This window comes from Moschus berezovskii, chromosome 2, assembly GCF_049115385.1.
Source record: "Moschus berezovskii isolate FMDL1 chromosome 2, NW_MosBer_1.0, whole genome shotgun sequence".
NCBI lineage: Eukaryota > Metazoa > Chordata > Mammalia > Artiodactyla > Moschidae > Moschus > Moschus berezovskii.
Window position 1 is genome coordinate 52,569,172 of NC_142461.1, and position 16,017 is coordinate 52,585,188.

Sequence of the window (16,017 nt, forward strand, 5' to 3'; positions counted from 1 at the left end):
GGTCAGTCTTCATTCCAATGCCAAAGAAAGGCAATGCCAAAGAATGCTCAAACTACCGCACAATTGCACTCATCTCACACGCTAGTAAAGTCATGCTCAAAATTCTCCAAGCCAGGCTTCAGCAATATGTGAACCGTGAACTCCCAGATGTTCAAGCAGGTTTTAGAAAAGACAGAGGAACCAGAGATCAAATTGCCAACATCTGCTGGATCATGGAGAAAGCAAGAGAGTTCCAGAAAAACATCTATTTCTGCTTCATTGACTATGCCAAAGCCTTTGACTGTGTGGATCACAGTAAACTGTGGAACATTCTGAAAGAGATGGGAATACCAGACCACCTGACCTGCCTCTTGAGAAACCTGTATGCAGGTCAGGAAGCAACAGTTAGAACTGGACATGGAACAACAGACTGGTTCCAAATAGGAAAAGGAGTACATCAAGGTTGTATATTGTCACCCTGCTTATTTAATTTATATGCAGAGTACATCATGAGGAACGCTGGGCTGGAAGAAGCACAAGCTGGAATCAAGATTGCCAGGAGAAATATCAATAAGCTCAGATATGCAGATGACACGACCCTTATGGCAGAAAGTGAAGAGGAACTCAAAGGCCTCTTGATGAAAGTGAAAGTGGAGAGTGAAAAAGTTGGCTTGAAGCTCAACATTCAGAAAACGAAGTTCATGGCATCCGGTCCCATCACTCCATGGGAAATAGATGGGGAAACAGTGGAAACAGTGTCAGACTTTGTTTTTTTGGGCTCCAAAATCACTGCAGATGCTGATTGCAGCCATGAAATTAAAAGACGCTTACTCCTTGGAAGGAGGGTTATGACCAGCCTAGATAGCATATTAAAAAGCAGAGACATTACTTTGCCAACCAAATTCCGTCTAGTCAAGGCTATGGTTTTTCCCGTGGTCATGTATGGATGTGAGAGTTGGACTGTGAAGAAAGCTGATCGCCGAAGAATTGATGCTTTTGAACTGTGGTGTTGGAGAAGACTCTTGAGTGTCCCTTGGACTGCAAGGAGATCCAACCAGTCCATTCTAAACGAGATCAATCCTGGGTGTTCATTGGAAGGACTGATGCTAAAGCTGAAACTCCCATACTTTGGCCACCTCATGCGACGAGTTGACTCACTGGAAAAAACTCTGATGCTGGGAGCGATTGAGGGTAGGAGGAGATGGGGACGACAGAGAATGAGATGGCTGGATGGCATCACCGACTCGATGTACATGAGTTTGAGTGAACTCCAGGAGTTGGTGATGGACAGGGAGGCCTGGCGTGCTGTGGTTCATGGGGTCGCTAAAAGTCGGACACGACTGAGCGACTGAACTGAACTGAACTGAACTGATGTATTGTTCATTGTATACCAGGCATTATTTTAAGAGCCAGATATATGATAATGAACAAAACATATAAAAACCTCTATGTTCTTGAGGTCTTTATTCTTGTAATGAAAGAAAAGTGATTTTATTGATCTATGCAAGATTCAGGTTTTGCATTGTTTGTTTCAGTGGTGATCCATTACTGAGACAACCCTGTTCTTAGGCCACATTCTTTGGAGACATATATTGTACAAATCAGTAGATTGAGATATAGTAAGGAATACAATGGAAGTCATGGCTTAGACAGTTTTTCCGTGTGTGAAAGTATCTGAGCAATATGGGAGTTACTCCTATGACCTTGAGCTCTGTAGTCTGGTCGTCTGATCCAGTTAGCTGATTTGCTACAACATGGTAAACTCATTTGTCTAGCCTAAGGGAAATATTTTGCCAATTTTACAGTTGGATAGTTTCTTTAAAAAAGAAAAGCATTAGTAGTTATTTCAACATAAATCTGTGTAGATTTCCAACTGAGCTAGAATTTCATGAAAATGATAGAGTCCTACTAATTACGATGTTAAGTAAATCCTCATCCTCTCTGTAAATAACGTAGGTGGTAATTTACTCTTCTGCAGACGTATAAATTAAGCCACCAGGAGGTTAACTAATTTGCTCAAGGTCACAGTATGTGGCAAGGTTGAAACGAATCCAAAAACTTTGGTTCCTAATTTTTAAAATCAGATGGTCTCTTTCCCCATGTTTAGCTATATTTATGAATTAAAATCTTTATATAAATAATAGTCTATATATACAAATAATATCCTGTTTCTAGAAATAATTTATCTATTACCTACTATAATATCAATATGAATATAGTATTAACAATGTTGGGATTCTTCTGGTAAGATCTTTTAAGTGATTATTTTATTCTAATGATCTTCAAGAAGAGAAAACCTCAGAGAGATGAATGAGTTCAAAGTTAAAAAACATTTATATTTCCCAACTTGTTCAGCTATTTGGTGGTAGAGTATAGGAAGAAGATTAACTGAACTTTCCTCGTGATGTTTTATTCTTCTCCTAGGTTTACACTAGGGAAGAGTGGCCTGTAAATAGCTTTCTGAGCTATACAGAATGTCTGATAGTTACTTTCTGACAGTTGACAAAGTTCCAGAATTTGGTGCACAGAATATATTTTTGTAAGAACATACCATCCTTAAGCCAATTATGAAATAGAAAGTTTAGTGGTATATTTACTTTTACCATAATCACCATTATCATCTGAACACAGTTAAGCATCCACATGCATTTAGAAGTTTATAGTGTTTAAAAATTAGCTTTTTAAATTGTAGACAGTAATACACATCAAACTAATATGCACTGACCTTTTCAAAGCCTAGTTCCAGAGAAATCATTTTGTAGAGTATAGGGGGAGTAGGAAGAAGGGAAGGAATAATTTTTTATTTAAAGTTAACTTCTGCACTATCTTTTTTCTCAATTATCTGCATGAATAATAATGAGGAACATTTTGTGACGTAAAATAAAGTCTATGATGTTTATAGTGATAGATAAAACAAAGATCCTCAAATGTTTCTCCAACTCTTGCTAGAGAATGATGATAGAACTTTTAAGAATCCTTTGTACCCTAAGATAATGAATTAAAATAATTTTCTTCCAATTATTCATCCTAACACCTTTTATTTAATAAAAATACAAATAAATTTAAGGAAATCAGTGGGTAAAGATTGCATATAAATCAGCTAAAAGAAAATCTGCAATGATTTTTTTTTTAAACCATAGCCCTGGAAAAGCAGTGTACAGATCCAATGTCTCAAACCAAACAAAAATATCCCAAACACCAAAATAACCAAAATGTATACAGGCACTATTTTTGTTTTTATATAAAGAATACATTTAGGGCTCATACTGCTAATATATTTCTCCAAACATAAATTAATTGTTTGTCTGAAAACTTATTAGGCCTTGAGGAGGGTCTGGTCATAAAATTGATTCATACTCACAAATTTTATTGATATCTTTTAAAAATCTGCACAGGAAGTAACCAGGATTGAATCCTAGAAATCATACATGGCTAAAGTAGATTTAATTTTGGAGGTGTTAATTTGGAAAGATCAAGGGATTAAGGGGGATAAATTACTGCATACAAAAGAAAACCTTAATCTAATTTTCTGGGTGAATTCTTTTGGTCAGAATGGATGACAAACTTCAAACTTTAAATAAAATGCTGTTTGCTTTCCAAGTCTCTCTCTTTTTCATACACACACAAATGCAGAATCCATCTTCATCATCAAAAAAGCAAGAGAGTTCCGGAAAAACATCTACTTCTGCTTTATTGACTATGCCAAAGCCTTTGACTGTATGGATCACAACAGACTGTGGAAAGTTCTTAAAAAGATGGAAATACCAGACCACCTGACCTGCCTCCTGAGAAATCTGTAGGGAGGTCAAGAAGCAACAGTTAGAATCGGACATGGAATGATGGACTGATTTCAAATCAGGAAAGGAGTACGTCAAGCTTGTATATTGTCACCCTGCTTATTTAACTTATATGCAGAGTATATCATGTGAAATGCTGGGTTGGATGAAGTACAAGCTGGAATCAAGATTGCCGGGAGAAATATCAATAACCTCAAATATGCAGATGGCACCACCCTTATGGCAGAAAGCGAAGAACTAAAGTGCCTCTTTATGTGAGTGAAAGAGGAGAATAAAAAAGTTGGCTTAAAGCTCAACATTCAGAAAACTAAGATCATGGCATCTGGTCCCATCACTTCATGGGAAATAGATGGGTAAACAATGGAAACTTTGAGAGACTTTATTTTTTGGGGCTCTAAAATCACTGCATATTGTGACTACTGCCATGAAATTAAAAGACACTTGCTCCTTGGAAGAAAAGCTATGACCAACCTAGACAGCATAGTGAAAAATAGAGACATTACTTTGCTGATAAAGGTCTGTCTAGTCAAAGCCATGGTTTTTCCAGTAGTCATGTGTGGATGTGAGAGTCAGACTATAAAGAAAGTTGAGTGCCAAAGAATTGATGCTTTTGAACTGTGGTGTTGGAGAAGATTCTTGAGGGTCTCTTGGACTCCTAGAGGATCAAACCAGTCAATCCTCAAGGAAATCAGTCCTGAATATTCATTGGAAGGACTGATACTGAAGATGAAACTCCAATACTTGGCCACCTGATGTGAAGAACTAACTCATTTGAAAAGACCCTAATGCTGGGAAAGATTGAAGGCAGGAGGAGAAGGGAATGACAGAGGATGAGATGGTTGGATGGCATCACTGACGCAATGGACATGAGTTAGAGAAAGCTCTGGGAGTTGGTGATGCACAGGGAAGCCTGGCGTGGTGTAGTCCATGGGGTTGCAAAGAGTCAGACATGATTGAGTGACTGAATTAAATTGATGATTCCAGAGCAGGTGGCATTACAGAATGGACTAACAAATCAGTAGAATATGTTTCTTATTATATGAACTACTGTCAGGTAGTTTATTAAAAAGTTGTATAAGCAAATAATATACCAAGAGATCAATGAGTCACTTCGTACTCAAGAAAATTCTAAGAGAACATAGGCAAATTCATCTGAAGCCCTTGAAGTGTTTTGTTATTGAATGATGAAATATACAAACAAGTTGTAATTTCCCCTAGATTAAAAAAACAAAAATGAATCTCTTTGACTCATATCTCCCTTTGGCTACTGTTTCATTTCTTTGCTTCCTTTTATGACAAACTTCTCTGAAAATGTCTCCAATTCATATTCTTCCCTTTCATGCTGGAATTTACTCCAATCAAGTTTTTGCCCTCATTGTGCCATTGAAGTGGTTCATGTCAGGGTCACTGCTGACCCTCTTTTTGTAAAATCAAGACTGGTAAAACCAGTCTTCAAATTATTTGATGATTTACTACAGTCTATCTCTCTCTCTTTCTTGAAGCATCTTACTTTCTTCATTTGGCTTCTGAAATAAACCACTATCTTGGTTCTTCTATTATCTTACCGGTTTTTCCTTCAAAACTCTTCAATGATTTCATCTCACTCACAGCCAAGGTCCTTACAATGGCCCATAAGGCACTGCTTTTCTTCCAGTTTCTTTTCTGTCTTGTAAATTTTGTTTTACAACTCTTTCTGTCATTTCCTTCATTCCTGCAATTTTGGCTTCTCTGTTTTTTTATGCACAGGCCAGGTATGCTCCTACCTGAGAGCTTTTGCACTGGCTGTTCCTCCTCCTAGGATATGTACATGAATTGCTCCTTTACTTCCTTCAGGTTTTTACTCAAGTTACACTCTGTCCATGAACTTCCAACTCTCTCTATGCTCTTTATTCTACTTAACTTTTTTCTTTAGAGTTTATCACCACCTGACATATTACATATTTACTTTTAAAATTGGTTATTATCTACCTCTGTCAGTAGAATATAAGTTCAGTGGGCAAAACCGTCAGCTTATTCCATGCCATAACCTTAGCACTTAGAATGATTGACACACAATGGCCTTCAATAAAAATTCACTGGAAAATGAATGCATAGAAGAAAGAATGATTGACTAAATGAATAAACAAAAACAATTTTGTTCATTAAAATACCTGGTAGTAGATGATAACTAACAATTAATAGCATTTTAATAAGTATTAATTATGCTAAATGGGGATTGCTTTACTTAACCAACATTTTTGATACTCTAGCTGATCCAGAATTTCCTTATGCAGAACTAAAATATTTGTATTGTTATCTGAATCATAATGATTCACTCAGTGAATTAAGGGGAATAGTTACTATATGTTATCGATTTATACACTGTTCACTCTGAGAAGGAAAACAGCTTCACTGGAAAAGAAAAATGCATTTAAAAATTTCCACCTAAAACTTATAGCAATTTTAATGCACTGACCGGTACCATTATTGATAGACATTGACAATTCTACTTTACTCTACTTGGATTTTGGGACGTTGCTGAGGGTCCAGTAGTTCCATGTATGATTATATTGGCTCAATAGTTAGACTTTCCTGGGTATAGAGATAAAAGGTAGGTGAAATAAAGTGCACAAGTAATTTTGAAAATTATTTGGAAAAATAAAATGAAAGTAACCCTTTATCTACTTATATATTACCACTCATTGCATGCTTTGGTCAAATTTGGAAACTGATACATAAAACCCGAAAAAATATGAAACCCTCAAGATTCAGTTTATGTACTTTCTTCCTCATGCTCATTTCTGCTCATAGTCTTACTGCATTTATTCTCATTCTGTTGTTCTTCCAGCTAATGTATAACCTAATGCTGACGTTCTCAAAGCCTTTCAGGATATGATTCATTTCCTTCTCGGTACTACTCCCTATTCCTGTAATATACTTATTGACCTTACTGCCTTTTTTTACCTTTAAAAAAATCCATCTTCCATCAGATTGTGAGTTCCTTGGCAGGGCCAAGACTAACTCTTCATTTGTATTCCTGGTGCCTTGCACAGTGCCTGGCACATAGTAGGCTCTCCATTAGTATTTGTCAAAATAAATAAATTGGGCCTATTTTCAACAGTGACAGAAGGGTAAACATCTACTACTTTCTTGTTTTTAGAATGAAATACATTAATTAGCTGCTGCGTTGAATTGTTTTAAGTACATTCTTACATAGTTGCTTATAACTCAGGGGTTCAGCCCTATAATTTTCAGCTGTGTACCTTCTGGGCTTCAGTTTTCCATGGAAAATGGACATAATAATAGTTAATAATAGAATTATGATGAGGAGTAAGTGAGACAATATATGGAAAGGATTTTGCATGGTGTCCAGAATATAGTAAATATTCAGTTTATGTTAGCTACCTTTGTTCTTCTCATTAGTAATTTTGGTTTGGTTTTGGTAAACAGTGCATTGTAACAGACGAAGAACACAATAAGCATTCAGTTCATATTAGCTGAAATTATTATTGGTTTGGTTTTAGTCTTAAGGCATTATCCAGTTGTAGAATTCATTATGTGTTTGCATAACTCTTCTTTTCATGATTAATGAGGTCCTGAAAGAATTTTCAAGCATTGCAGGTTGCCCTTCTCTGAGTTAGACTTGGTACATGTGTGCATATGTGTGTTTTCTTCTCTTCTCTGTCAAGAGTGTTAGAAAATTACTTAAGCCTCCATAAGAAGGCAACTGACCTTTCAATCACTGAATCAGCTCTCTTGTGAGGTGTGGGCAACAGATTCTCTGGCAATGCTGAGGTTAGCCACACTTGGGACTGAGGAAGAGGGTAGGTGATGCCATGTTTGGATAAAGAGGCAGCATTAGATACAGATCATTTGAAAGCTGGTAAAAGAGCATCTGCCTGACTATCCCTGATGGGTGGATCTTTGGGTAGGGACAGTGGATTGTGATTCTTGATCTTCAAGGAATAGCACAATGTTCTTGAAAAACCAAGACCTTGGGGGGGCAGCAGGAGCATCTGATGTGAAAGGGTTGAGCTCCAAGCTTCTTTGTTTTTTAATCCAAGCGTTCTATTTCTTGCCTTGGCTAAGTTCATCATGGAAGACCATTAAATAATCATAGTGTACCTTGCTGTGAGGTAGACAAGTAAGAATCATCACAGAACATGATGCTAGAAGGAAAAAATCTTTGTCAGTGGAAAGAAAAAGAGTTTCAAAACATAACTGAGGAAGATCAAAACCACAAGTAATGCAGATTCTATAGTATCTAAATGACTGCCTTTTAATTGAATTTTTGTGATACCATTTTTTTATTGTGGTAAAATATAACATAAATATTACCATTTTAACCATTTGCTGGGGGTGGGGGAGCACCATTGTGTGACTTGTGGGATATTAGTTCCCCATCCAGGGATTGAACCTGGGCCTTTACCAGTGAGAGCAAGTACTCCTGACCACTGAACCAGCAGGGAATTTCCATTTTAACCATTTTTATTTTTGTTTGAAATGTAGTTTGCTTTATTATTATTTAGTTTCAGATGTAAAACATAGATATTCAATGTTTTTATAGATTGTATTCCATTTGAAGTTATAAAAAAATTATATTTCCCTGGTTGTACAGTATATCCTTGTTGCTTATTTATTTTATACTTAGTAGGAGGTATCTCTTAATCCTCTACCCCAGACTGCCTCCCCTTCCTATGGGTAACTGCCAGTTTGTTCTCTATATCTGTGAGTCTGTTTCTGTTTTGTTGTAGTCATTCATTTTTAGATCCCATATATAAGTGATAACATACAGCATTTGTCTTTGTCTAACTTATTTCACTAAGAATAATATCCTCAAGGTCCATCCACATTGTTGAAAGTGACAGAATTTCACTTTCACTTTCTATGGCTGAGAAATTCCATGTATATGTACCACATCTTATTTATCCACCTATTGTTGCTTCTATATCTGCTGCTGCTGCTGCTGAGTCACTTCAGTCGTGTCTGACTCTATGCAACCGCATAGACGGAAGCCCATCAGGCTCCCCCGTCCCTGGGATTCTCCAGGCAAGAACACTGGAGTGGGTTGCCATTTCCTTCTCCAATGTGTGAAAGTGAAAAGTGAAAGTGAAGTCGCTCAGTCATGTCTGACCCTTAGCGACCCCACGGACTGCAGCCTACCAGGCTCCTCCATCCATGGGATTTCCTAGGCAAGAGTACTGGAGTGGCTTGCCATTGCCTTCTCCGGCTTCTATATCTAGGTTGTGGTAAATAATGCTGCGATGAATATTGAGGTGCATCTTTTCAAATTAGTGTTTTTTCAGATATATTCCCAGTAGTGAAATTGCTGGATCATATGGAAGTTCTGTTTTTAGTGTTTAGTAGAACCTCCATACTATTTTCCATAGTGGTAGCATCAATTTACATTCCCACTAACAGTATACTAGATTTTCCTTTTCTCTACATCCCTGCCAGTATTTGTTAGTTTTAGACATTTTAGTGAGAGACTTTAAGACAGATGTGAGGTTTTTGATTTATATTTTTCTGATGACTAGCAATTTGGGCATATTTTCATGTGCCTGTTGGACATCTGCATATCTTCTTCGGAAAAAAAGTCTATTCAAATCTTACATCCATTTTTAAATTGAGATCTTTTTTTATATTGAGTTGTATGAACTGTTTGTATATTTTGGATATTAACCTGTTATCAGTCATATCATTTTCAAATATTTTCTCCCATTCAGTAACTTGTCTTTTTGTTTTGTCAGTACTTTGCTGTGCAGAAGTTTTCAAATTTAATTAGGTCCCATTTGCTAAGAAAAAGCATTGTACAATTTATGTCAAAGAGTGTTTCATTTTCTTCTTAGAGTTTTATGGCCTCCAGTCTTACATTTAGGTCTTTAATCCATTTTGAGCTTATTTTTGTATGTGGTATAGGAAAATGTTCGAATTTCATTCTTTCATGTGTAGCTGTCCATATACCCAGCACCACTAATTGAAGAAACTGTTGGTTTCCCATCATATATTTTTGCCTCCTTTTTCTTAGCTCAACTGACCATAGGTATTTGGGCTTATTTCTGGGCTCTCTATTGATCCATGTGTCTGTTTTTGTGTCAATACCAAGCTGTTTTGATTGCTATAGCTTTGTAGTATTGACTACAGCCAGGGAGAGTGATATTTCCTTTTTTGTTCTTTTTTCTTAAGATTACTTTGGCAATTTGGGGTCTTTTGTGGTTCTATATAAATTTTAGGAATATTTTTTCTAGTTCTGTAAAAAATGTCATGGGTATTTTGATAGGGATTGAATTAAATGTGTAGATTGCTTTGGGTAGTTTGGACATTTTAACAATATTAATTCTTCCAATCCATGAGCATGGGATATCTTTCTATTTCTCTGTAACATCAGTTTCCTTCACCAATATTTTATGATTTTCAGGGTATAGGATTTTCACCTCCTTGGTTAAGTTTACTCTTATACCAACTTTGATGAGAGTTTTTATCATGAATGGATGTTGAATTTTGTTAAATGCTTTATCTGAATCTATTGAAATGATCGTGTGATCTTATCCTTTGTTAACATGGTGTATCATATTGATTCATTTGTAGATATTGATTCTTTTTATATATGTTTGAATTTTATTTGATAATGTTTAATTAAGGATTTTTGCATCTATATTCATCAGAGATATTGGCTTGTAACTTTCTTTTTTTGTAGTGTCTTTGTCTGATTTTTGTATAAGGAAAATGTTGGTTTCATGGAGTGAATTTGGGAGTGTTCCTTCTTCTTTAATTTTTTGGAATATTTTAAGAAGTTTAGGTGTTAGCTTTTATTTATGTTTGGTGGAGTTCCCCTGCAAAGTCATCTGGTCCTGGATTTTTGTTTGTGGGGAGTTTTTTTTTTTTTTTTACAAATTAATCTGTGTCAGTTCTGGATTGGCATTAATTAATTTTCTACTTGTTATGAATTGTGCTTTCTTATGTTTTGTTTCCCTGTTTCTATGGATGACTGGTTGGTGGACATTATGAATTATACCATGTTGGTACTGAATATCTTCATATTCCTGTAAATATTATTGAAATTTGTTTTAGAATACACTTAAATTACTTGAAAACAATTTGTTCCATTGGATCTTGTTTTTAATGTCTGTTGGTAGAATCAGTACAGTATTTAATTTAGGTCTATTTATTCCCCATTACTGAGGTAGACTACTACTCAATGGGAAAAGAAAAGGGATATCCAATTTAATGCAGAATTCCAGAGAACAGCAAGGAGAGACAAGAAGGCCTTCTTCAATAAACAATGCAAAGAAATAGAGAAAAACAACAAAAGGAAAAGACTAGAGATATCTTCAAGAAAATTGGGGATATCAAAGGAACATTTTATGCAAAGATGGGCACAATAAAGGACAGAAACAGTAAAGACGTGATAGAAGCAGAAGAGATCAAGAAAAGATGGCAAGAATACATAGAAAAACTGTACAAAAAAGATCTTAATGACCCGGATAACCATGATGGTGGATGGTGACTGCAGCCATAAAATTAGAAGACATTTGCTTCTTGGAAGGAAAGTTCTAACAAACCTAGACAGTGTATTAGAAAGCAAAGACATCACTTTGCTGACAAAGGTCTGAATAGTCAAGTCTATGGTCTGTCCAGTAGTCATGCATGAATGTGAGAGTTGGACCATAAAGAAAGCTGAGAACCCAAGAATTGATGTTTTTGAACTATGGTGCTGGAGAAGACTCTTGAGAGTTCCTCGGACAGCAGGAAATCAAACCAGTCAATCCTAAAGGAAATCAACCCTGAATACTCATTGGAAGGACTGATGCTGAAGCTGAAGTTGAATCTCCAATACTCTGGCCACCTGATGCAAAGAACTGACTCATTGGAAAAGACACCGATGCTGGGAAGGATTGAAGGCAAGAGGAGATGAGGGCAACAGAGGATGAGATGGTTGGATGGCATCACCAATTCAATGGATGTGAACTTGGGCAAACTCTGGGAGATAGTGAGGAACAGGGAGGCCAGGCATGCTGCAGTCCACGGGGTTGCAGAGTCAGACATGACTTGGCAACTGAAAAATAACAATAACACTACTCAATGAGTAATGTACCCCAAACCCCACAGATCACAAGGTATATCCATCATGGTTGAAAGTATAGACTAGTCCTGGTCTTGTTTAAGTATAGGACACTCTTCTCTTTAATCCTCTAGTGGTTCTTTCCTGGCCAGGAGTAATTTCCTCACATGTTTACACTGATCAACACTCTTCTAAATACTCTAGCGGGACACTGAAAAATCTCTGGAGTTCTTGTTTTGTGCAACTCTCCTCTCTCTGGCCTGGCAAGATCTACCTGCCTTGAATCTTCTGGACTATCAGCATTATCTCCTCAACTCAGGTCATTCACTGACCTGTGCCAGGATACACTGTGTTTGTGATATGTCTTAGAAATTTTCTCTCTGTAGTAAGCCATAGCACTTGTAGGGCTCACATCACTTACTTCCCATATCTCAGGAATCACTTTTCTTCATTGTCTAATGCTCAATGCTTTGAAACTGTTATTTAATATGCTTATATGTGTTTTGTGGGTTATTCTTTTTCTTTTTTTGGTTGTTACAGCCAGGAGTATAAATTCATTCCCTGTGCTTCCACCTCTGCTGGAAGCAGAAGTTCCAAATTAGTGCCTTAAAGAAAAAGCATGTCACGGGAAGAAGAGGAGGTGATAGTGCTGGCAATGTTAGAATAGCAGAAATGCTTATTGCTAGAATTCTGTTAGTTATGGCTGTGGAATGGTATTTGTGCTGATAGCAACCAGTCTGATAAACTAAAAAGAACATGGCTTAGCAGTTAGTGATTTGAATTCCAGTTCAGTCACTTACCAGTTGCGTGACTTTGAACAAGATACTTAGTCTGTCTGAGTCCTGGTTTCTTTATCTATGATAAAGGGGAGGAGAAGGGAATGACAGAAGATGAGATAGTTGGATGGCATCACTGATTCAATGGACATGAGTTTGAACAAACTCCAGGAGACTGTGAAGGACAGAGAAGCCAGGCGTGCTACAGCCCAGGAGGTTGTAAAGAGTCGGACATGACTGAGCAACTGAATAGCAACATGATAAAACAGAAATATAACTATTTGACTCATGGTTCTATTGTAAAGATTAGATGGGACGATATATGCAAACTATCTGCTACAGTGTTTGGCACAAGGTAGCCCCTAAGCAAATGTTTATTTCATTTTTTATTTACCGCTCTTATTCCTCATTCTCTTTATTTTTTTCTATAAAATGACTGTTCATTATTTTCTATTGTGGCTTTAAATAGTCTGGAAGAAGAGCAAAAACTTTCATTATAAATTTCTTCAGGATATGGGACAAAGTGTTCTTGCTCCTTTCTTCCTTTATTTCTTCATACATCATACATCCACTATATAAAAGGCAATGTACTGCAAACTATGGAATAAAAATATGCATGGCAGAGTTCTTGCTCTCTAAGAGCTCATAGAACAGCAATCAAGGTGGGCAAGTAACCCACAATATGATAAGATGGCACCACAGAAACACTATTTCTGTTTGCAAAAGAGAAAGTTGGCAGGTTGCTGGCTGACAGATAAAAGCACCATGTCTGTATCCAATCTGTCTTCAGCTTCTTTTGTTGTTTACTTCTTCAATATCTGATTTATTTCAAGGCTCAGGCTCTGATCTAGCTGACCCTGTCACTGAAGAAACCATTTGATTTTTCCTATTTAGTGTGTTCAAAAGTCACTTTGTGGTAGAACGTATCCTTAATGAGCTGACAAAGCTGGGGCCAGAGTTCCCTGAGTCACAGCACCTCATCTGGGGGACTCATTGCCTCTGGACAAGAAGTGATTACCTAAGGCACCAACTTTAGGAAAAGATGAAAGGCATCTCTTTATAAGCTTCCCTTGATCTTGACACTGAAGGCCTAGATGGCATTCTCATCAAGCTTTTACTAGCTCATCACCAACCAATCAATAGGAATTTGGCAGAGAGAAAGAAAGAAAGACAGGATTCTTCTCCTTCAGGCAGGGAATTAAATCCAGCAGAGTTAAAGAAGGACATTCTCACAGTGGAAAAGAACATAGGACTGGGAGTGAGGAGACCTAGATTTCAATTCAGTCCTTTTATGTAAAATGACATTAAACAATTACTTTGAAGTTTTAAAATTCTAGGCTCTAACAACTGTGGAAACAATTAATACTGTTTAGTGCTATGCCTATCAGGAATACCAATAACGATTTAACATTTTTATAACTTAAGAAAGGTTTTTCTTGCAATGTAGCATTAAATTAGTCTAAGACCAACTAAGAATCTTACTTTTGATTAAAGGAGGTAAAATAAATATGTGTCTCTTTCTTTTAATATTACTTTGATAGAAATAGAAGGGGAGGTGCCTACAAACCAGAGAAGAAGTTATACCTTCTGGAGAAACAGATTGACTATCTGTAGCCCCATCTGTGTGTGGGTAACTTGGGTTGTAGGTGTGTCTCTTTTGCTCTGACATCCTGCCAGGAAATTACCCCACTGGCTGTAGACCCAGGGTTCACTTAACTCTTCTGGGGTGGTTGCAAATGGCCATTTGACCCTGAATATCTCTGAAATATACTTCTGGATATAAACTTCTGGAGGCAGGAACTAGTTCTTAATATAGGCCTGTTGAATAAATGCCAGACACCCCAAACCCACCTTAGTTTCTGAGAGGCAGCTTAGAAAGAAGGCTTAGCATGTGGTCTTTGAAGCTGGATTCCTGCTCTGCCACTAATTAAGTGTGTATGTTGATTAACCTCTCAGGGTTTCAGTTTTCTCATCTATAAAATGGCAATCAGTTACCTCATTAGGTTAGCATAAGTATTACATGAAAAAAAAAAACAAGTCAGTACCTGACACAGGGCTGAGGAGACACTTCACTAATCCCAAACAGCATAGGTGGAGCCAAGGTAGAGCAAAAGATGATAACATCAATAACTTGATAGTATAGGAAGAACAGGAATTGTTATTTTGTTTCTCAGATGAGGAGACTGAATTTCAGTGAGCTTAAATAGTAGCTTGTCTCAGGCCACACAGCTAGGATGGGGTAAACCAGTACTACATCTCATGTTTTTAGATTCAGTACTGTCAGGCCAGTACTGTCCCCATATGTCCCCATAATGAACTGCTAAAAGGTGGATAAATGTTATGACTTGTTCAGAACGTCAAAGTTAACCTTGGAATACAGGGCAGTCTTCCTGCTGCTTTCCTCTCAGGTATTTCGGGTCAAATGGTATCTGCCATATTTAAACAACGGACTACTGCACTTTTCTTTGAGATTAAAATGGAATATGTCTGCCAGTTTCTATAGAATACAAGGCTCAGGCACCATCAAGGAAATAAAGAACTTGATGTTTACATGACAGATGACATTGTTTCCAGATAGGAGAGACCTTTTACAGAGATCCCTGAGAGTAGCAATTATCTCCTCTTAAAAAAGGGCTGAGAAATGACAGATGCTGACCTTTTGATTATCATTGGATATAGCCATAAATCAATTCTTTAAGACTAAAAACTCCATGGAGCCAAACATGTTAAGTGATTTACATACTTATTTGTCATCACAACAGCCTAGAGAGATACAGTATATTATTTCTGTTTTATGATTTTTTACCACGGTTATATATTGTGTAAAGGGGTTAAGATTTGAACCTGTGACTTCTTCAAAGAAGCATCTTCCAGGCTCCTTCTCTTTGAGTATATGATACTGCTTTGCTCTTAACAAACAAACCAACAAATTAACAAACAAACCAACAAATTAACAAACAAACCAACAAATTAACAAACAAACAGATATTTCATTCCATTTTCTTCATAAAAATGCAAGTCAGAAATTATTTGTTGACATGTTACTTTATGTCAAGCCCTGTGCTATAGTTCTAAGCATCTTAAAACCTTGTTATGGAGTTTAAGTATCATTATGTTTTAGATTGTGCTTTTGAATTGTGGTGCTGGAGAAGACTTGAAGGGCTTCCTTGGTGGCTGCCTGCAATGCAAAAGACACGAGTTCGATCCCTAGGTCACGAAGATCCCCTGGAGAAGGGAATAGTTACCCATTCCAGTAATCTTGCCTGGTCAGAGGGAGAGTCCCTTGGACTGCAAGGAGATCAAACCAATCAACCTAAAGGAAATCAACCCTGAATATTCATTGGAAGGACTGATGCTGAAGCTGAAGCTCCAGTAATTTGGCAACCTGATGCAAAGAGCTGACTCACTGGAAAAGACCCTAAAG